General features: G+C 38.1%; 1 protein-coding gene and 1 long non-coding RNA gene across 2 annotated transcripts in view; one reads left to right on the plus strand and one right to left on the minus strand.

Annotated features, from left to right (window-relative positions):
- The window catches only part of unc5a (unc-5 netrin receptor A), a 579,623-nt gene that overhangs the window by 284,810 nt on the left and 272,659 nt on the right, over window positions 1–22,154 (minus strand). The gene's annotated exons all lie outside the window — the stretch shown is intronic.
- LOC122556685 lies at window positions 2,055–5,421 on the plus strand. The gene is made up of 3 exons (XR_006313609.1): window positions 2,055–2,202; window positions 2,335–2,559; window positions 5,146–5,421. It is a non-coding gene; the product is annotated as an uncharacterized LOC122556685 (long non-coding RNA).

The following is a 22,154-nucleotide window of genomic DNA, read 5'->3' on the forward strand; positions in this document are numbered from 1 at the left end:
ACATAGGTCCCATCTCAATCTTTGCTGCTACAAGGAAAACAACCCCAGTATATCCAAACTTTCCTCATAGCATAGACCTTTCAGTCCAGGCATCATTCTGGTGAATCTGTTCTGCACCCTCTCCAGTGCAATCACATCCTTATTAAAGTATTATGAACAAAACTCTGCACAGCATTTCAATTGTGGCCTAACTAAAGTCCTGTACAGTTCCAACATAACCTCCCAACATAATTATCACATGACCAATGAAAGCATTTCTCCCGTATACCTATTTAACTACCCTATTAAACTGTCCTACCACCTTCAAGGATTTGTGAACAAGTACCCCAAGACCACTCATTCCTGTGGGCTTCCTAACGTCCTGCTGTTCATTGAGTACTCCTATGTCTTATTATTTCTATCAAGGTGCAGTAAGTCACACTTTCAAGGGAGAAGTTCCATCAGCCACTCAGCTATTCATTTGACCAGCCTGTCTATTTCTTCTTATAACCTAAAATCATCATTTTTATTATTAACCACCCAGTCACTCTTCGAGTCATTCACAAACTTCTAAACATATTTGGAATTATATAGTAACACAGCAACCAAAAGACTGAAAAGAAAATCCCTCCCTCTCTGTTGCTATCAACCCTCCCACTATAATTTATTTACATGTAGTACATTAATCTCTATGACGGGCAAAGTAAAGAATCCAAAGTTTATAGCCAAATCAATTAATTTGTAATTAAAGCTTTCATCAGCCTGAAATTTAAAAGTTCCTCACTTTTATCAGTCAAAATTATTACTAGCAACAGGAATGCATTATTTGTTGAACAGAAAATTTCCCTGGTTCACTAGGAGCATAACTTCTTGGATTTGATGTGTAACACCATTGTCCCAATGATGACACCACAATGCCCATCATTGCATTTCTCCATCTCCAGTCACACCAACAATCCCACCCTCCCATCCTGGCACTTTCCCCTGCCACCGCAGGAACTGTAAAACCTGTGCCCACACCTCCTCCCTCACCTCTATCCAAGGCCCTAAAGGAGCCTTCCACATCTATCAAAGTTTTACCTGCGCATCCACCAATAATCATTTATTGTATCCGTTGCTCCCGATGCGGTCTCCTCTACATTGGGGAGACTGGACGCCTCCTAGCAGAGCGCTTTAGGGAACATCTCAGAGACACCCGCACCAATCAACCAAACCGCCCCGTGGCCCAACATTTCAACTCCCCCTACCACTCTGCCGAGGACATGGACCTGCCTAGCTCCTTTTCCACCTATCCACTCCACCCTCTCCTCCCTGACCTATCACCTTCATCTCCTCCCCCACTCACCCATTGTACTCTATGCTACTCTCTCCCCACCCTCACCCTCCCCTAGCTATCTCTCCACGCTTCAGGCTCTCTGTCTGTATTCCTGATGAAGAAACGTCGATTTCGCTGCTCGTTGGATGCTGCCTGAATTGCTGTGCTCTTCCAGCACCACTAATCCAGAATCTGGTTTCCAGCATCTGCAGTCATTGTTTTTACCTAATCAGTTTAGTTAGTCTGTTTTTCAAGCTGAATGCCATTGTTCCTGATTTAAATAAGTGTTAGTGAGCTTAATGGTGACTCAACTGACATATTTTATGGGGAAGATGTAAATAATTGTCAGAAACTGAAGTGTATCAACTCAGTAGTGGAATCCCAGGCAAAAAATCTGCTGTGCTGTTCCAATGCTAATATAAGAAAGTAAATTCATAGTCATGTAGTCCAGGGTCCAGGGTCCTGGAGACAAAAACAAACTGTGTGAACCAATGGAAGCCTGATATAATGGTTGTTTGATTTAGGCACAAATGGACCAATCATTCATATTCTCATCAGAGACGGAGGTCTCTGTAACTGTTGATACAAACTAGAAATAAAAGTCGACAAACAATGAAAGTGAAGTTCTCATACTATGCTGAATCAAAGTTAACTCCCCCATTTAACCTGGAAATTCTGATGTATAGCGAGCTGTAAAAATGATACAAAGGTTTATCTAGAAACTAACAAACAAGCAGCAAAATGGGTTGAGTCACTGTCTTGTTACGCTAGTATCCTTAAAAGTTCCGTTGTTCATCAAAAGTCTTAACAATTACACAGATTATGAATTTTGTCATTTTTGTCTTCCAAGTAACATGCATAAGAAAAACGTCTAACAGGAAGAATTTTGGTAGTCTCGGCTCTAAAAGGTAAGTAAGCCCTATTACTGTCAGTTTCAAAAGGTCACAATTCCTGTTACCTTCAGGATCACCAGGAATGTACTAATTTGTTCAAATCTGGCAGCTGCCATTCTGATTAATCATATGTTCACTTTTTCTCAGCTGTCTTTCCTGTCAGCAATCAGAAACACTACTGCCTACACCCTAATTTGAAGTTATCAGATGTCAAGATCCTCTCAAAAATTGCCTTGGCATTCAAAATGTCTTTTCCAAGTCATAATCTTGCAATAAGAACAAAAAGTTGTTTGGGATCTTCGTCACTACCATTCACTGGATATGATCTAATAACACAGAAAAGAATCACGTTCCTTTGAAAGTGCAGTTGAGGTAAAGACGCTAAATATTACCATTACTCAATGTGAGGTTTTGTCAAGCAAGTTATTATTCCACTTCAAAAGCATGAGTAAGGCAGCAGTACTGGAGAGGAAATAAATACAGAGGAAGATGACCTTGTGACGTTGGAAGTACATGGTTTTGTTGATGGCTAGAATGTGAGGTGCAAATCTCATGTATCAGTCAAAAACGTGAAAAACTTGCATGGGCAAGTACATCCTGATAAACTGACAGGCAATTATTCGTACTTTGTCATTTTTGTTTAGCAGCAAACCAAATAATTTAATTAAGAACAGAAAATCTGATGATTAGACAGTTGTGTAGAAAGAACTGGACTGTGTGTGTGTGTGTGTGCCAGGCTGATGACCCTTCATGGAGTTGAATGAATGCTTTACAATCCCTTTTAGCTGCAGATCTAAAATTTTCAAGCAGCATGCTCAATGGAATAATTTTGCCAGGTTCTGAACAGCATTCCTATCTCTCCTGGGCAGTCTGCCTCAGGAGAAGTGGAAAAGAATTGTTGCTGCAGACTTCAGCCGATTCCAATTTATGCCTACCTTGTGCCAGGATAAGCAAGAGTCTTCAGGCCTTTACTGCCACGGACGTTTACCCATTCTTCCACCCAGCTATAGGTAAAGTCACTATTGAGCTCATTAACATTTATATAAATGATGAACAATGGAATCCAGTAGCAAAACTACACACCAAATCTAAACTGAATGATAGCTGGTTTGAATCAAGATGGAGAAAGATGTTCAAAGTTTGAGAGAAGATTTGTAGCTCGGGTGCTCGTTGTTGTGGTTCTGTTCGCCGAGCTGGGAATTTGTGTTGCAGACATTTCGTCCCCTGTCTAGGTGACATCTGCTTGTTATCTGCGTGTGTAGCTACTAAGGATAGCTGGTCGTGTCGCTTCGTGGCTAATTGGTGTTCATGGATGCGGATCATTAGCTGTCTTCCTGTTTGTCCTATGTAGCGTTTTGTGCAGTCCTTGCATGGAACTGACAACCGGAAGCGGCAGAGACAAACCATTATAAATGCCGGCGGAAACAACACAGAAGCGCTTCACAGGAGGCTCCCAAGCACTGAGGATGTCACCTAGATAGGGGATGAAACGTCTGCAACACAAATTCCCAGCTCGGCGAACAGAACCACAACATGGATAAAGATGGTCAAACAAAATTTGAGGCAATCCCAAGAAATAAGTTGAAATGTGAGATTCTAATTATCGAGCCTCAAAAGCTAAACCCACACACACCTGTTTCAGGGGCACTCTCTGGACCATGCTATTTTTCAATGTTTTGCCTATTCTGGTGGCCAGAATTCACAGGAAGCTCGTACGAAAAATATCTTGGACTTCAATGTTGGAGGAGCATCCAGAAACTGCTTGTCCAAAATGTTTTGAGACTTAAAATCAATTTGTTCTTATTATAATTGCCCCCCTTTAACAGTAAAAGTACAGAAACTATAGTTAACCACTCAGGGTCTAAAATAACCTATCATTCACAATGCTGAAATTACAAACTGCAAAATGTTTTCAATTTTATTGACTTCATTAAAAAGTTCACAAGAAGGGATGTATGAATTTTATGCAGAAAATGCATAGTACTTCCTGTTTGTCCTATGTAGCGTTTTGTGCAGTCCTTGCATGGAACTGCAAAATGTTTTCAATTTTATTGACTTCATTAAAAAGTTCACAAGAAGGGATGTATGAATTTTATGCAGAAAATGCATAGTAACAGTTTATTCTATTATCTGACCAGTTTTCTTTCCATTTCTAAAGTGGTCACTTTTTCTTTTTTTAGTTCAAATACTATGGTAATAAGAGGTGTTATTTTATCCTTTGTTTAAAGAAAGATTGAGGCAGAGGTGGCAACTCATCTGTTCAAAGCCTGCAGAGTAAACTGCTGGTGAGACCTTGTGATCCTTTTCAAGTTGGAACAATAGAAGCAGCCTGAATGGGTAGGATCAAGCTCCCACATGACTAGAATTTTTAGTTTTGGATTTCAGCAGTTGCTGGGGTCTTGAAGCTGAATGTGGAAGCTTTTATTCTCCCTTTGTTACAGCTAATAGCTGGGGTTCTCTTACAGCTGTGAGCATTGCATGTGAAGCAATCTGTTTTACTGAATTTTGCCAAGGGTGTGTTTATGGAATGTTACCATCTTAGAACAGTTAATTAGTTGTCGTTAATACATATATTATTTTGTTGAGCATTTCAATAGAATTCCAGTTCAGCTAATTTTTGTTTTGTCTTGATTTTGACTGTATCTATAGCATAGAAATAAAATGTGCTTTGCTTAACGTCAAGGAGTTTGACAAATCGAACTGCATCTGGAATGCAATGCCTTAAACATAGCTTTAAAATTAGATAAAGTTGTGTCTAGACTATATTCTTAATATATTTTGAGGGAATTTGCTTTGGTCCATAACAAGCCCAAATTAAATATTTATGAAGTGTTTTGGTTTTGCAAGCTGTACCGTAAGTGATATCATTCAAGTTCATTGTCAAATAATTAGTTTATTTGTAGCTGCATTCAGTCAAATATGTTAATTTACATAATTCACATTTTACTTATTTTACAGGATTCTTCACATGAATAATCATTTATGAAAACGTCATGCCAATTTATTTAAAAAGAATGATATCACTGTAAAGTCAATGCTCTGTAGCCAGTGAAATCGACACAATGACGGACAGAATTTTCAAATGGTCTGATAGAGTATCTAGGGTATATGAATGTGGGAGGGATAAGTCACATAAAATGATAGAAGCATTTCTCTTGGTATGCTTGAAAACATTGTTTTGATAGTGATACTGAGAACTGCTTTTAAGCACAGCAATGAGGAATATTAAACCAATGGAGCTCAAAATCATTATTGATAAAATGTCATTTATGCACAAATTATGTTTTTTTTAAACTTTGAAAAATTAAAATAAACAATTTATATTTTCAAATTGTAAGCATTGCAAATGGAACTGATGCCAGTTTTTAAAATTATTAGTACACTAGTTTAGAAAAAGCATGCAATAATATGACTATTTCTGTTAAAGTAATCTATGGTTTTTTAACAACTCAGCAAGAATTTGCATTAGTATTTCTAAATACTATCAGTATTGATGATTATTGCAAAGTAAAATGTTGAAGCTTGGTAAAAAGCACTGCTTTTACATTTTGATGGCCTTTAGTGCAAAATACTTAAGTTAAATTCTCATGAACATTTTGTGTAGAATAGAAGTAGAGGATTTTTTTATATAGATGCATAACACATTTAATATGACAGTGCAGATAGATAAACCATAAAAAGGCAAACAGGATCCTCATATTGCAGTTGGATGCAAAGAGTACAGAAACTAGATGTCACTTCCACAAGACATTGGTTAAGCTAAACTGGAGTAATGTGCACTGTTTTGGCCTCCCAAAAGTGGAAAATCACAAAAGTAACAGAAAATGCATATTTCTAATACCACCTTGTCAGGGTTGTTGTGAAACTGGTGTAAGAAACTGGAAAGGTGAGAACATACTTTTTCCATTAGGACTGAGAAACTTGTGACAAACATATCTTTATGATTATAATGGGCTATGATACAGCAACATTATGCATTGAAATTAGTAACAACAGGGTTTATCTTTAAAACAATAAAGTTTAACGGCTAAGTTAAAAGACATATCTTTACAGAGAGGGAAAACACTGCCACACCATTTTTCTATTACAGTCCATATATTTTATTTTAAATAAGGTAGAGAAATTTGAATGACACTTATTTATGTGCTAACATGATATTTTGGTATATTAGTATACTCAAAATTATAGAAATATCAAGTAGATAGAAATGCTGAAGAATATTCCAGACAATACAAACTGAAGGTAATTTCTTATAACTTGTTCTAAATTATTGCTCAATACCTCACAGTGATCATTTCATAATTGTTAATCCTTGATTAACATCTGACTTAGGGAAAAGCCTTGCCTTTAAACTGTTATGATGTCTGTCATAGCAACAAAAATGCAATAAAATTACCTATCACTTATTATATAATTTACTAAAGTATACAGATACTGGGGGATAATTTTGACACTATAAATGCTGGGTTTTACTTTTGGGGATGATCCTCTCAGTTTTATTCCTGTTGCCCAATTTTATTAACCTGATCTATTTCCAGTGTCCATTTTCCACAAGAATTCCTGCTTTCGCAATGACTTTTTTCAGAAAATGTGTGTGGATAAGGATTGCCTGAAATTTTAGATATTATAGTGTCTTGGATGATGTGAAGAATAGCTGAAAGAATACTAAAATATCATAAGCAGCAAAATAATGTACTGGGAAACACACCCTGTAAAAGAATAAACGGAGGTTCACTTTAGCAAGTGAGCCTTTGGGTATTATGAGAGGACTGGAGCTTTTTACTTCGGAAAAGCATAGATATCTGGGAGATATGATTGAAATCGTTAAAAGAAACAAAGGAATTAAATTCTGCACATTTCAAATAAATTCTCTAGAATTTTATAATCTAAGCGTAACTGATGATAAAATAGATACAAATTAAATGCTAGAAAGAAATACTTCATGAAATTTCTAAGCCTCTGGATGAAGTTACAGCATTCCCAGTGCTCCGTAGGCATTCAAGGCTCTCATGAATGAGATATTGCCCAAATGCTACTTACAGAAGGTTATAGCTTGGAGTTGTTAACAGAATTTGAAAGTTATACTAGAATTTCATTACATGCCAACCACTTTCAAAATCACCACCCAGTCAAATAAAATCCTTTCCAATCTTCAATACTTATATAGATACTAATGAGAAGTGTTCAAAGCAAAAAGGGAAAAAAAAAATACTGCCTATGATTTTCTTCTGGTTTGCTTATTATAATGTTCAGCCAATTAATGTTTAACTCCTGGAGCTTTCAGGGCAAACAACATAGCTAGCTAGAACTTGTTTGATTCTGAATCAGTGAGGAATTTCACAGAGCTTTTTCTGAAATTTTCTAACATTAAATTATCTGTTTTCCAACACTCCAAAACACAATCACCATATGGGGTGACTACATGTTGTACCTGGCTATCAGAGTGTAATGAGATGGTACCATCTGCTCGGCTTTCCTTTATTTCAGGATCTCCATAAAAGAGTACAAACAATGTTTAGCAATATTAAAATCCCTGAATTGTTTTAATTTCCTGCATTCACTTAAAGAGAACGTTACACAAACTATTTCGTAATTTTTACACTTTGTTTTGCTCTGTTCAAACTTGCCTAAGCAGGGAAAAACATATCATATTATTCTCCAGAAAAAATTTGTCGGATCCATGTGTAAACTTTGATAATGATATTGACACGATCATTGAAACCTGCATGCAACTTAATGCTATTGCAATTCTTGGAAGACCTAACTATGAAGGGTATATCTCAAGGACCACTCAGAATTACTGAATGTGTTTGCTTCAATATATAGCCCGTGAGGAGTGATAAATCTAACAGCCTTTAAAATGTCGGTCAACGTGGTGCTTTAATATTCGCTCATTAAATAATATTTGATGGGAAATGTGATACTTGCTTCAATTCTATTTTTACATCTTGTTTAACAAAAGTAACTTGTGATGCATCATAGAGATAATCAATGTAAAATAAACAAAAGGAGATAGATTTACTTGACTACCTCAGCAAGTAGCTGATGAAGCATGATTTTAAATAGGCCAGTTTACAGATTGTTCCCAGTCAGTGATCAATGACACAGCTTGGATTTAACCAGGCACAAGGTCACTCAATGCTTTGAGTTCCTGCCTCTCCACTTTCCGTGGGACCTGCTGTGCATTTGCATAAATTCACATAGGAGGTTGAACAGAAAATAATACATGCTTCTCTAAGGTGCAGATTTTGGTCAGATTGGCAACAGTGGAGGGAAGGGAGAATTGGGTTGGCAGGTACCGGAACGTTGCATACTGTGGGGCTATGGAGGTTTAAACTGTTCTCAAAACGTTCAGATGTCTGCTGGCCCCAAGCAAACCTACTGTCCTCCCACTAAACTCTCACTTTCTGCCAAATCATCTTTAGAGATCACTTTGTCAGCAATCCTGTCATATCCATTAGCAATGCAGCTTACAGTTTTTTTTTAAAGCCTCAAATTATATGATATTCATATATCTTATACATCTGAATAAAATGATGAACTCCATTAGGATCCAGTCAAATGTTGAAAACGTGTTAAATAGGTACACCGTTTATAACAGTAGAATGTCTGAAAGCCTGATTTTAGCAACTAATTTTGGTCCTAATTGCATGTTACCATAATTTGAACTTGCCTAGAGGCACTAAATAGATAACTGTAGTATTAGCATTCAAGTACTGATTAGACACAATTCTACTGAAGTAGTGTATACCATCTCATACTCACTTCCATTGAAGATGTGGAATAAACTGGCTAGCATTTCTTGACATACTTTGGGATAGCTCAACATTCTGGCAAGAGACGAGACACAGTTTTGGATTTGATCCAAATGGAAGAGGTGCACCAGAGGAGGGATGTCATTTATCTGTGGAGTACGGAGTAGGGATATCCCAGAGCCCTCCTGCCAGTTTACCCTGCAGCAGCTGGTGCTGCTCTGCCTGACATCAACTGTTTCTATTGCTCATCTAAACCACGCTGGGGGTTGGGAAGGGTGCACTGATGTGATGTCTATAGTACCACTTAGTATTGACATCAATACTCTGTTCAATCCCCCCCAAAAAAAAACATGCCAAAGGATCAATCCTGGTTCAATGGAGGGTGCAGAAAGTTATTTCAGAAGCAGCACCAAGGATACCTAAAATTCTCCCACTCAGTAGACTTATAACTTTGGAAATTCTAAAGAAAACCTATTCCTTTGACATAATATTATCATTCACTTGCCTTGTTAGTCATGGGTCTTGTTCTTTCCCTTTTTTAAAATTAAAAACCTAAAAGGAATTTTTTTTATTTTAAATATTTGTGATTGCGTGTATACCCTCAAACCCTTTAATGTATATTTCTAATCCATCGTAGTCAAATTCCTCCTCATGTCTCATATCTGCTGTTGATTAAATGAGGTGAAGAACCTAGTAGTAGATTAATTTCAAAAATAGAATTATCCATACCACAACCACTATCCCTTCAAGGCTCATTTACAACAAGATTATTGATTTGTCTTTTCTTATAGAATATTTAGCCCTTCCTCATTGAATATGGAACTTACTGTAAAAAAATGCATTAATGACGAGCACCAAGTAGATTTTTCACTTTCTCTGTATCTTTTTATGAGTGAAGATTCTCTTGTATTTTAAACCAGAACACGTGGAAAATATTCACTTCATTCAAATGCAACCACAATATTGTTTTCACCAACATTTCTAAACCTTTGGCAGAACAGCAAGAATGTTAATGAGGGGATTCATCAAGCTAACAGAACACAAACTTTCACTGCAGCTCAGGGAACAACGGGTTATTTGACAATGAACACCAAGGACCAGTACAGTTTGTCAAATCTATGTAAATTAATGATGAAGATTGTTTTGAAAGTGTCTCAATCACAGCTGAAGCAAATATGTCAGAAATATCACGTGGTACACAACTGGACAGCCTACCTACAAGCAGTGCCATATCACCTGTTGTGCATGCAAGTTTGGCATATCTATCTAGCAGTATATGACAGGAAGCCTCCTTCATCAGTCTGTCTATTTTTGTCTGTTTCTCAGTTGCTCCAAGGTTAATGCACAGCATAAGCCAATTTGCTGTTCACAGACATACAAAACAAGTGACTGATACATTGTGAAGCAAGGTCAGCACTTGCAGCCACTGAACATCAATACTAAAAGAAAGCCTTTAAACCATATTACATTTTCCTGTGGTTTCCAATTTCCCATAATTTTGTAAATTACATGGTATCATTGACAGCATTCATGTGCCCACCATGGTAGCAACCTCCTGTCTTCCTTTGGCCCAATATTCACTCTTCCTCCTCACCAACATTCTGCAACTTAACAATACTATTCCTTCACATTCAACTGCACTACCTTCTATCAGATGTATCTAGCTACCTTGAAGTTTACTCAGACATTTAGAGCACAAAGGGAGGTCATTCTGTCCATCATGACCAGTCCAGTTATACATTATATGCTTCAGCTAATAAAGGTAATTATCTCCATACACCGCCTTACCTACCTATCCTGCTACCTTCATGGATCTGTGCATATGCATATCAAGGTCCTTCTGATCTTCAATACTTTTCAGGATTCTACCATTCATACAGTAATTCTTTATCATACTAACCTCCCCAAGTGCATTATCCCTTGCTTTTCTGGATTGAATTCCAGTTGCCACTGCTCTGCCATCTGATTAGTCCATTGATATCCTAATGCAGTTTATGGCTATCCTCACTATGTACTCTCCTCCCAATTGTGTGTCATGCATGAACTTTTCAACTATATCACCAACAATTACATTTTTTGGATTGATGAAATGTTCTGCTTGTTCTGGCATGCAGAGCATGCTGTCAGCCTGCTTTTCCAGCACTAAAATTACAAAAATATTCTCTATTAAAAACCTAGCTTGAAGAGACACCCTAAAATAAATCTTGTATTGCAAGACATTGTATGCAACTGTTTTGTGATGCAAGTATAATTATGCGCAAATATGTATGAAGGTGGACAGTTACAAAGAGCCAGATGGAATTAGCCCGGAGCTACATGAAAGCCTCCAAATTTTATTTTTCTTCATTACATGATGTTATTGTATTAAGAAACGTCAAAAGGCTGCACTTGTAATGTTCATCGCTGTCTTTCATGCACCACTTTCCCAATATTTATGTAACAAGTGTGTCTAATCAGGATTCATATCCCAACATTCATATACTTTAACTCACCTTCACATACTTAATACTGAGCCCCCTACCCACATCTCTTGCATAGAATTCAACAGTCAGATCAACCAAACAGACTGCACACACTCACTGGTTCACTTCCCCCTCTCTGTCAGGATGAGCTGGTATACAATCAGAAGCAACAAGAGCTAATCAGATGGGACAAGCATATTCTAATCCCCAAAAATGAAACAATATTGTTCATTTTTGGGATGTCCATTAATGTATCCTTTGAGGATGATAGTATACTTATATATTTCAACCTAATATTTCTCCTCACAATCCAAGCTGGAGTGAAAATGCAGTATACGTGACACAGCATGAAAATGATGGAACAGATCGGCAATAAGTTGAAACAATGAATTGTTCTGAATGTCCCAGCAGGAGAGCGTGTACGCATGTGCATGTATAGATTTACGATAGTTTAGTTAATGCTGTACAAGCTTATCAGAATTGCCTGGAACTCCCCACTTACAGCATTGTGGATCAACTTACAGCATTGGTTCAAGAAGTTAATAATCACGCAACACCAGGTTGTAGTCCAACAGGTTTATTTGTAAGGACAAGCTTTCGGAGTGCTGCTCCTTCATGTGGTAGCTAGCTTAGGATTTTTAGCTTTGCCCACCCCAGTCCAATGCCAGGACCTCCACATCATTGCTTCAGGAAGGCAGCACATCAGTGGTTTTTTTTTAGGGATAGGGCAATAGTGTTATTGCTAGGCCCAGCCAGCAATACCCACCTGATAAGAGCGGATAAAAAATTAGAAAGGGACAGTCCTTGCCACTAGCTTTATGCAAGGAAGAGGAGGAAGATGAGGAGGAGGTAGAACAGGAAGAGTAGAAATAACATAAAGCACCTCTCTTCATTCGCAGTGAAGAACATATCTGTCATACCAGCAACCAAAGCCCCCATTGTCCTTTGATGGAAAACTGCATTCATTTATCCTTCTACCACCGTCACTCTGCCAATACCCATACTGTTACCTGTCAGCCAGCCATCTCAAAATACCTGGTACTCTTGCTAAGTTAGAGCAATCCACAGCTGGTCCTTCAAGATCCAGTATTGCACTTGGTCATCTGCAAAGACTATCTATAGTCTTCTCTCATGAAAATCAGTAACATCTACCAGATACAGCAGCCACTGGAATAGCACTGCATAGGCAAAGCTACATAAGACATGGAGTAATGGGATACATAGGCAAAATTGAAAAACAAAAATTTCAAATTTATACATGAAGTCATGGCATATTGCATATAATATTGTCAAGCAGATTGTGTGATGATCAGTAACAAAGGTATGGTAGGGCATAGGAGTATTGAGAAGGCATTTGGTATGCTTGCATTTATTGGTCAGAGTATTGAGTATAGAAGTTGGGAGGTCATATTGCAGCTGCACAGGACATTGATTAAACCACTTTTGGAATACTGTGTGAAATTCTGGTTTCCTTCCTATCGGAAGGATGTTGTGAAACATGAAAGGGTTCAGAAAAAAAAAAGGTTGATAAGCATATTGCCAGGGTTGCGGGATTTGAGCTACAGGGAGAGGTTGAATAGGCTTGGGTTGTTTTTCCTGGAGCAGAGGAGGCTGAGGAATGACCTTGTAGAGGTGTATAAAAGGCATGGAGAGGGTAAGTAGACAAGGTGTTTTCTCTGGGAAAGGGGAGTCTAGAATTAGAGGGCATAGCTTCAAGATGAGAAGGACAAGATTTAAAAAGGACCTAAGGGCCAACTTTTTAACACAGAGGGTTGTGCGTGTATGGAATGAGCTGCCAGAGGAAGTGGAGGATGCTGGTACAATTACAATACTTAAAAGGCATCTGGATGGGTATATGAATAGGAAGGGTTCAGAGAGAAATTGGCCCAATACTGGCAAATGGGACCCGATTAATTTAGGACATCTGGCCAGCATGCACGAGTTGGACAGAAGGGTCTGTTTCCTTGCTGCACATCTCTATGACTCTATTGGCAGGGAATAGGGGATTTGGTTGTTGGGACTCTCTGGCTTGTTACTGTTACATTTCTTGTTATTTCATGTTATTGATAAGCAACACAAATGAATAAGTGTGGATTCAGTTTATTTGAAAATCTCATACAGGTGTATTAAACAGCTTAGATTATAACTGTATGCATCCTCCTTCCAGCATGCTTCTGCTGGAATGTGCACAGTTGGTCATGTGATTCCATCCTCCTTCTTGGCATAGAAACACACAAGGAGAAGAGTATGCCATACAGCCTCTTTAATTGGCTCTGCAGTTCAATAAGATTATTGCTTCTATTTTTGTTAAAAGTTCTACATCATCTACTACCAATTATTTTTGATTCCCTTCCCCAGTAAAAACCTACCTCAACCTTAAAAATATTCAAAGACCCTGCTTCCAATGGAACGCTGCCTCAAAAGGCAAAAATCATAGAATCCTCCAAAGCAATTTTCCTCATCCCTGTCCTAAAAGGGTGACCTCTAATTTTAAAACTGTGTCTCCTAGTTCTGGGCTCATTCACAAGGGAATCATCCTGTCCACTTTGTCAAGACCATTCAGGATTATACACACATCAAATAATGTCTCACTCTTTTAAACTCTTATAGAAACAAGTCCAGCCTATTCTCATAAAATAAACCACTCATTCCATACATCAATCTAATACACCTCCAAAACATTTACATTCTTCCTTAAATAAGGGAGACCAAAACTGCACATAGTATTTAAGATGTGGTCTCACCAATGCCTTGTATAACTGAGTACAATATCCTTCCTTTTATGGTCAATTCCTCTAATAATAAATAGCTTACCAGTAGTCTTATTTACATGCTGTACCTGCATACCAACTTTCTGTGACTAATGCAAGAGAGTGCTGCACCAAGTGCTGCAGGACTCCTCAAAAATAGTTTAGCTAGATAGAATTGTTTTTACTTGGTTATTTCCCATTGTAGTAAAAATGGTTCTCACATAAATTTTTGCTAAGGGTCAGGCAGAGGAATAGCTCCCAAACATGCTCGACAGTTATCACCTGCTGCTGAAAGCACTTCTCCTCGTTCCTCTTCGACGAGTTTGACCAGCTAACTGTGTTCATTTCCAAAGTGATGCTGTCTTCCAAGGAGTATGTATCATAGTGTATCCAAGACTGGTATTTAATGTACATGGTTCATGTACAAGTTTTGAAGTCAGCAACAGTTCTTTACTACTGGTCGCAAAAACTATTTGAAGGTGTTTGCAAATTAGAAGTACAGAAAGCACCAAACATTTACAGAATCTTTGTGAGCAGAGAAGAAACCAACTTGCAACTAATCTGAAAGCAGTTGATGTTCCCTTTAAATGATGGAGGTCCTTCCTGTTGTAGGCAGCTGTGTGTAATTAAGAAAGTGCATTGGCTGGAGCACTAAATTCCAAATTGGGACCACTGCCACTAAATCGGCTACGTACCCAATTCGCCCACTTAGCATACCTCTAGTGGTTATTCAGTGCAATATACTCACATTCATCCCAGCAGGGCATTCAACACAATTCATTCCAAATGTGTACAGACACCATAAGTGACATGTCACAAATGTAAGCACTCAAATACCCCCAAAAATTTCTTAACTAGTTTTGCATATTACTGAAGAAACATGCCTTCAGTGCAATGTAATGTTCATGAAGTATACATAGGTATAAATACATACAATAAATGAAAGTGCAATTATATGAGAAGGTATTTTAAGGTGAAACTCAATTATCACACATGTAATGGTTACTGGTGAATTAAAAAAGGGGCGGCGTGTTATGTAAACATTCTCATGAGTGACCTATTAAATGTTGAATAATCAATACAGTTGAATCAGCACTATTCTAGATCAATGTTCACAATTCACAGGCAATAAATTAAACTTACTTCTGAATATTTGCACAATAATTGCAGTGGAGCCTTCCAGAAGTAAATTCAGAGGTTTAATCATAGGCATAAAACTATTCAAGTAGAAAAAAATTCAGAATTTAAATTTATTAGTAATTTAGAATATACCATTCACTTCACATTTCCAATAAAAAGTTGTAGAGCTGAAGACTTTTACACAGATTAATTTATCAACATTTCACAAAATTAGATTGAACACTGTTTGGAATTTGACAGTGCATCTGAATTGTTACCATCAGCGACATACAAATGCCTTAACCTAAGATTACAAATACTAGACAATAAAGAAAAGGTTATTGCAGTAACAGGACAGTTGCCTAATGTAATTATTTACAGAGTCATAGAGATGTACAGCATGGAAACAGATTCTTCGGTCCAACCTGTTCATGCCGACCAGATATCCCAACCCAATCTAGTCCCACTTGCCAGCATCCAGCCATATCCCTCCAAACCCTTCCTATTCATATATCTTTCCAAATGCCTCTTAAATGTTGCAATTGTACCAGCCTCCACCACATCCTCTGGTAGCTCATTCCATTCACATACCACCCTCAGAATGAAAAAATTACCTCTTTGGTCACTCTTATATCTTTCCCTTCTCACACTAAACCTCCGCCCTCTGTTTCTGGACACCCCAACCCCAGGGAAAAGATTTTGTCTATTTACCCTATCTATGCCCCTCAATTTTGTAAACCTCTATAAAGTCACCCCTCAGCCTCCAACGCTCCAGGGAAAACAGCCCCAGCCTGTTCAGCCTCTCCCTATAGCTCAAATCCTCCAACCCTGGCAACATCCTTCTAAATATTTTCTGAATCCTTTCAAGTTTCACAACATCTTTCCGATAGGAAGGAGACCAGAATTGCATGCAATATTCCAACAGTGGCCTAACCAATGTCCTGTACAGATGCAACATGACTTCCCAACTCCTGTACTCAATACTCTGACCAATAAAGGACTTAATACTAAATAATTATTCTTGTAAAAGTTGTTGGGACAAACACAGTATTATTCTTTATAAAAGCAAGTTAACTCCATTTCTAGTGCATTGCAACTTGGATTTCTTAAAAGCCATTACATATAGCTCATCTTTTTTGGAAAGAAATTCAAATGCTGCTGCAGGCCTGGAAGTGGAAGACAATTTGATGAGGTGGAACAGTGTTGGGCTAGAGATCTGCCACCCTCCTGACATTGCTCTTATCAAGTTCTGGGTGGAAAAGAAAAATATGAAACATTCCAACCTGCGACTAATGAGACCTTTAAATGGTCAATGAGTGGCTACTTAAGGGCCTTATCGTGCCTGAATTACAATTATTTCTGCTTCATGAAAGAAGGACCACTGGCAGCCAGTTGCCTAGGTGCTAGATGATGTGGTGGGCTCTCTCACGTCAGTTTTTATGGCGGAACCCCATCACTTACTTTCCAACCAAAGGGAAATCCCAGTTGAGGAGATTTCACTTTTGAACAAATTTTTTAACATTAGACAAAAAGCCCGATTCATTAAACTTCTTTTTGAAAGCAACATTTACTTTAAGTCATAAAACTTGTAACACAACCACAACGTCATACTTCACAGGTGTATATATATGACACAATCCTTTAAGTTGGCATTCAATTTCACTTCAAAATGTGTCTTAGCTCTCCATGATGTGTTTTCAATCATTTCCTTTCTCATTCTGGAAACATTTGACTCCAAAAGTGCTTTTTCACAGTCTGAGTTTTCCTGAAGACTTCTTCCTCTACCTAGAGCTAGGCAAATCTTTCAGACTTGTTTTAATTCTTCAATTTGATCTTTCCATTCCAAGTACAATTTCTCACCTGCAATCCTAAACAATAAACACAATACAGTGCTGCCTGATGCTGCTCTGTCTTTCCCAGAACCTGGAATTTGAGGTTTTCATTGGCATGTTGGAAAACCATCCTAAGCCTAAATAAAAACTGAAAGACCTGTGGATGTTGTAAATCAGAAACAAAAACAGAAATTGCTGGAAAAGCTCAGCAGGTCTGGTAGCATCTGTAGAGACAAATCAGAGTTAATGTTTCAGGTCCGTTGACTCTGCCTCAAATGTTCTGAGGAAGAGTCACCAAACTTGAAACATTAACTCTGATTTCTCTCCACAGATACTACCATTTCTGCTGAGCTTTTCCAGCCATTTCTGTTTTTGCTCTTTCAAACCTATCGTGATAGAAAAGTATAAGAAATAATTACGTGAGAATTTGGCAGGTATAAAAGTACAGATAACAAAAGCCTTCACTTCTGTCAAGATTTACTTTGTTAAAAGACATCAGAAAGTCACTTACAATAGTGCACTAAATAAATTATCTCCAAACATCTATGTAACATCAGTTAACTGACTAGCAGGATACTTTGTGTAGTGTTAATTGAAGTACTGTTTATACAGAAGTTTTATGACTTAGAGAAAACAAATCAGGGCCATTAGGTTTTTTTCTTCAAAGTTCTGTTCAGAATCCAGTTCCAATTCACTCTGGGATCTGATATATCCATTACTACCATCAGCTGGGATCAGAAAATAATATATTGGGCAATTTAAAATCAGGTAAACCTTGCATCAAGTTTGAAATACTGACGGGCAATCCCTGAGAAGCCAACTTGGAAAGAAATAAATAATGCAAGATATAATTGTTTACTACACCTTGAATACTTTTCACGGAATTTGAAGATCCAGTGTATCCACTGGGAGCACAGAGGCTACTGCCATTTTCTGAAAATGTAAGCACTTTGCAATATTTTCCGAGTAAAACAATTTGGGTCTCCTTTGAACTCTCAATCCAATGGTTCATGCTTGCTCCCAGGCAGAAAAAGGTCAAATGGCCTCCCAGTCATTTTACCTTAAAGACACCATCAGAAAACAAACATTTTATCAACTACATAATTGCAATTGTAAAATGGAGATATAGTGAACTACATTTAAGAAAGTTAAGTACACACTGAATTAGTGTGCTGGAATGTTCTGGGGGGAGCATGTAACGAAGTTGAGGGATAAGTTTCTCCTCGTACGAAAATCCAAATTTTAGTGGCATCCTAAGGTCACATACTAACTTATTCACTGATAAAAAGGATGCTTTTTTAGTGTTGTCTGCAAATTATAATATTGTTCTCTCTATACCTGTTTGAATAAATTAACATGAGATCTTGTGATATAATGGGTCGCATCCCTGCCTCTGGGCTAGGTGCTTTGAGAACAAGTCTCATTGTAGGACCTGATGGCCAGGGAAGGTACATCTATTGCACTGCCAAATAGGTGAACGAAAAACTTGTAAATCGTTCTAACATAGAGCAATGGAGGCGGAAGGATCAGATGAGATTCCTAGTCAGACATGTGATGGAAAAAGATTGGAGCCTTCACTATTCCACCTTCTTAGTGCTAGATTACAGCATGCATGTAAAAGTACATGTTGTCACAGCAAGTTGCACTCCGTGGGGGAGTTAATCTTATTAAGGAGGTATCAATAGCTCAGAGTTTGATCCCATGCCAACTAAGGATCCACTTCCTTGCCATGCCTCTAGTGAAAGCAGTGATGTAATGAATCAACTCTACCTTTAGGTACAGATTGAAGATGACAACCCATTTTATTATCAACACAGCTCTGATTTTGATATTGTGGTATATCATATTCAAATTCTTCAGGTTCAAAAAGGGATCCATAAATCTTATTCACACTGCTCTAAATGCTGTGCATCTTAATTTTAGCATAAGCAGCAAGTTAAATACATATTTTAAAAATTTACATATCATATACTTTTCATGAAAACACTCAATTCTGCAAAATTTCTCATGATTATTTGATTTCACTTAGCTTTTGTAAATCTATATTGCTGTTTTTAATTAACCTCTTACATTAAAAGAGAACGTGAAGGTTAATATTAATCTTGCCCTTATTATAGTCACTGGAATTTTATCCTTTTTCACTCTTCGGTTCTAAATGAAGTTCCTCACTAGTGTCATGGGCAATGCTTTCAATCCATTTCCTGCACTTTGCCTTTATCCATCTCCCAGAATCATGATAGAGTTTCTGTTGCCCTTACTTTGTACCACACCAGCCATCATATTCAAAGGATCATCTTCCATCATTTCTGCCATTTCCAGCACAATTCTACAACCAAAAACATCTTCCGTTCCCTCCCTTGCCTGTTTGCCAAAGGAATAGCTTCCTCCACCTTATTTTGATCTACTCCACAATGACTCCCAACTACAAGCCCTTCCCTATAATAAATAAGTGCATTGGTTATCCTTTCTCCTCCTCATTCCCCTTCAGCCCCAAACTCTGTTTCCAGTTCAAACAAACAGTGGCTCTTGCTGCTTTCAATTTACTTTACTGTATTTGGAGCTCACAATGCAGTCACTTCTCTGTTCAGGAAACCAAAGACAGACTGAGTGATTGCTTTGTAGAACACCTCTGCTCAATCTACAAGTATGACACTGAATTTCTAATCATTTGCCATTTTATCACATGAACATGCCATCACACTCAAATTCCTGTCATAGGTTTGCAGTAATGTTTCAGTAAAACCCAACACATGTTGGAGGACCAGCACCTCATTTTCCGTTTAGGCGCTTCACTGCATTCTGGACTCAAAATTAGCTCAACAACTTCAGACCATGCTACTCCTGCTTTTGGATTAAACTTCCCCTTACCCCACCTCCCACAATATCAGTTTTTCATGTTTTGTTTTTCAATTTTGCTGTAACACATATTCTATCTCTCTCTCTCTATTATTCTACTATTATTACACCCTTTGCCTTTGGTTCTGTGAACATTTGATCACTAATCTCTCTCACCTTCTAACCTTCCTTTGATAGTCAAGAGTTATGCAGCACAAAAACAGACCCTACAGTTTTCTGCACTGACCAGATATCCTAAATAAATCTAGTCCCTTTTGCAAGCATTTAGCCCATATCCCTCTGAACCCTTCCTATTCTTGTACCCATCCAGATACCCTTTAAATGTTGTAATTTTATCCACCTCCACTACCTCCTCTGCCAGCTCATTCCATACCCGCACCACCCTCTGTGTGCAAAAGTTGCTTCTCGGGTTCCTTTTAAATATTTCCCCTCTCATCTTAAACCTTCACCCTCTAGTTTTGGACTTCCCTACTATGAGAAAAAAAATGAGCTTGGATATTCACCCTACTCATGCCCCTCATGATTTTATAAACCTCTATAAGGTCACCCCTGAGCCTCCAAAGCTCCTGGGAAAATAGCCCCAGCCTATTCAGCCTCTCCCTATAGCTTATCCCTCCAACCCCGGCAACATCCTTGTAAATGTTTTCTGCACCCTTTCAAATTTAACATCTTTCCTACAGCAGGGAGACCAGAATTAAATGCCTCACCAATGCCCTATACAGCCGCACCATGACCTCCCAATTCCTATCCTCAATGCACTGACCAATAAAGGCAAGCATAACAACATCATCTTCTTCGCTATCCTGTCTACCTGCAAATCCACATTCAAGGAACTGTGCACCTGCATCCCCAAGGCCCTACTATTAACTGTATAAGCCATGCTCTGATTTGCCTTACCAAAATGCAACACATCACTTTTATCAAAATTAAACTCCATCTGCCAGTCCATGGCCCATTGGACCATCTGATCCAGGCCCCATTGTACTGAGATAATCTTCTTCACCATCCACTGTATCACCAATTTTGGTGTCATCTGCAAATTTACTCAACATCTCTCTTATATTCACATCCAAATCATTTATAAAAATGACGACAAGCAGTGGATCCAGCACCAAACCTTGTAGCACATCGCTGGTCACAGGCCTTCAGTTCAAAAACCAATTCCATAACACCATATTCTGTCTCCTACCTTTAAGCTAATTTTGTATTCAAATGGCTAGCTCCCCCTGGTTTGCATGCAACCTAACCTTACAAACCTGTCTACCATGCAGAACCTTGTTTAACGCCTTGCTCAAGTCCAAGTAGACAACATCCATTGCTCTGCCTTCAATCTTCTTTGTCACCTCTTCAAAGATCTTAATCAAGTTAGTGAAACATGATTTCCCAAGCACAAAGCTATGCTGACTATCTCTAATCAGTCCTTGTCTTTCCAAGTCCATGCAAATCCTCTCTCTCAGCATCCCTTCCACCAATTTATCCACCACTGACGTCAGGCTTATCAGTCTATAGTTCCATGGCTGTTCCTCACAGCTTTTCTTAAATAATGGAACCACATTTGACAACCTCCAATCTTCTGGCACCTCACTTGTGATTGTCAATGATACAAATATCTCAGCAAGGGGGTCCAACAATATCTTCCCCCTCATCCAAAGTTCTGGGAAACACCTGACCAGGTTTCAGGCATTTATTGACATCTACTCATTTTAAAACTTCTTACACCTCTTCTAATAAATGGATACTTTTCAAGACATTACTATTTATTTCCTAAAATTTCCTAGCTTTCATATTCTTCTCAAAAGTAAATACTGACTTGAAATATTCAAGTAGTATCCCGTTATCTACTGTTTTTCTATACATTGACATCCTCATTGTTATTCAAGGGGTCCTATTCTCCCCGAGTCATGCTTTTGTCCTTAAAATATTTGCAGAATAAGACCATAAGACATAAGAGCAAAACTTAAGCCATTCAGCCCATCAAGTCTTCTCCACCATTTAATCATGGCTGATATGTTTCTCAATCACATTCTCCCACTTTCTCTCCATACCTCTTGTTACCCAAAAACCTATCTCTGTCATAAATATACTCCATGACATGGTCTCCACAGCCTTCTGTGGCAATGAATTCCACAGATTCACCACACTCTGGATGAAGACATTTCTCCTTATCTCCATTCTAAAAGGTCTTCCCTTTAC

Source organism: Chiloscyllium plagiosum, chromosome 14, assembly GCF_004010195.1.
Source record: "Chiloscyllium plagiosum isolate BGI_BamShark_2017 chromosome 14, ASM401019v2, whole genome shotgun sequence".
NCBI lineage: Eukaryota > Metazoa > Chordata > Chondrichthyes > Orectolobiformes > Hemiscylliidae > Chiloscyllium > Chiloscyllium plagiosum.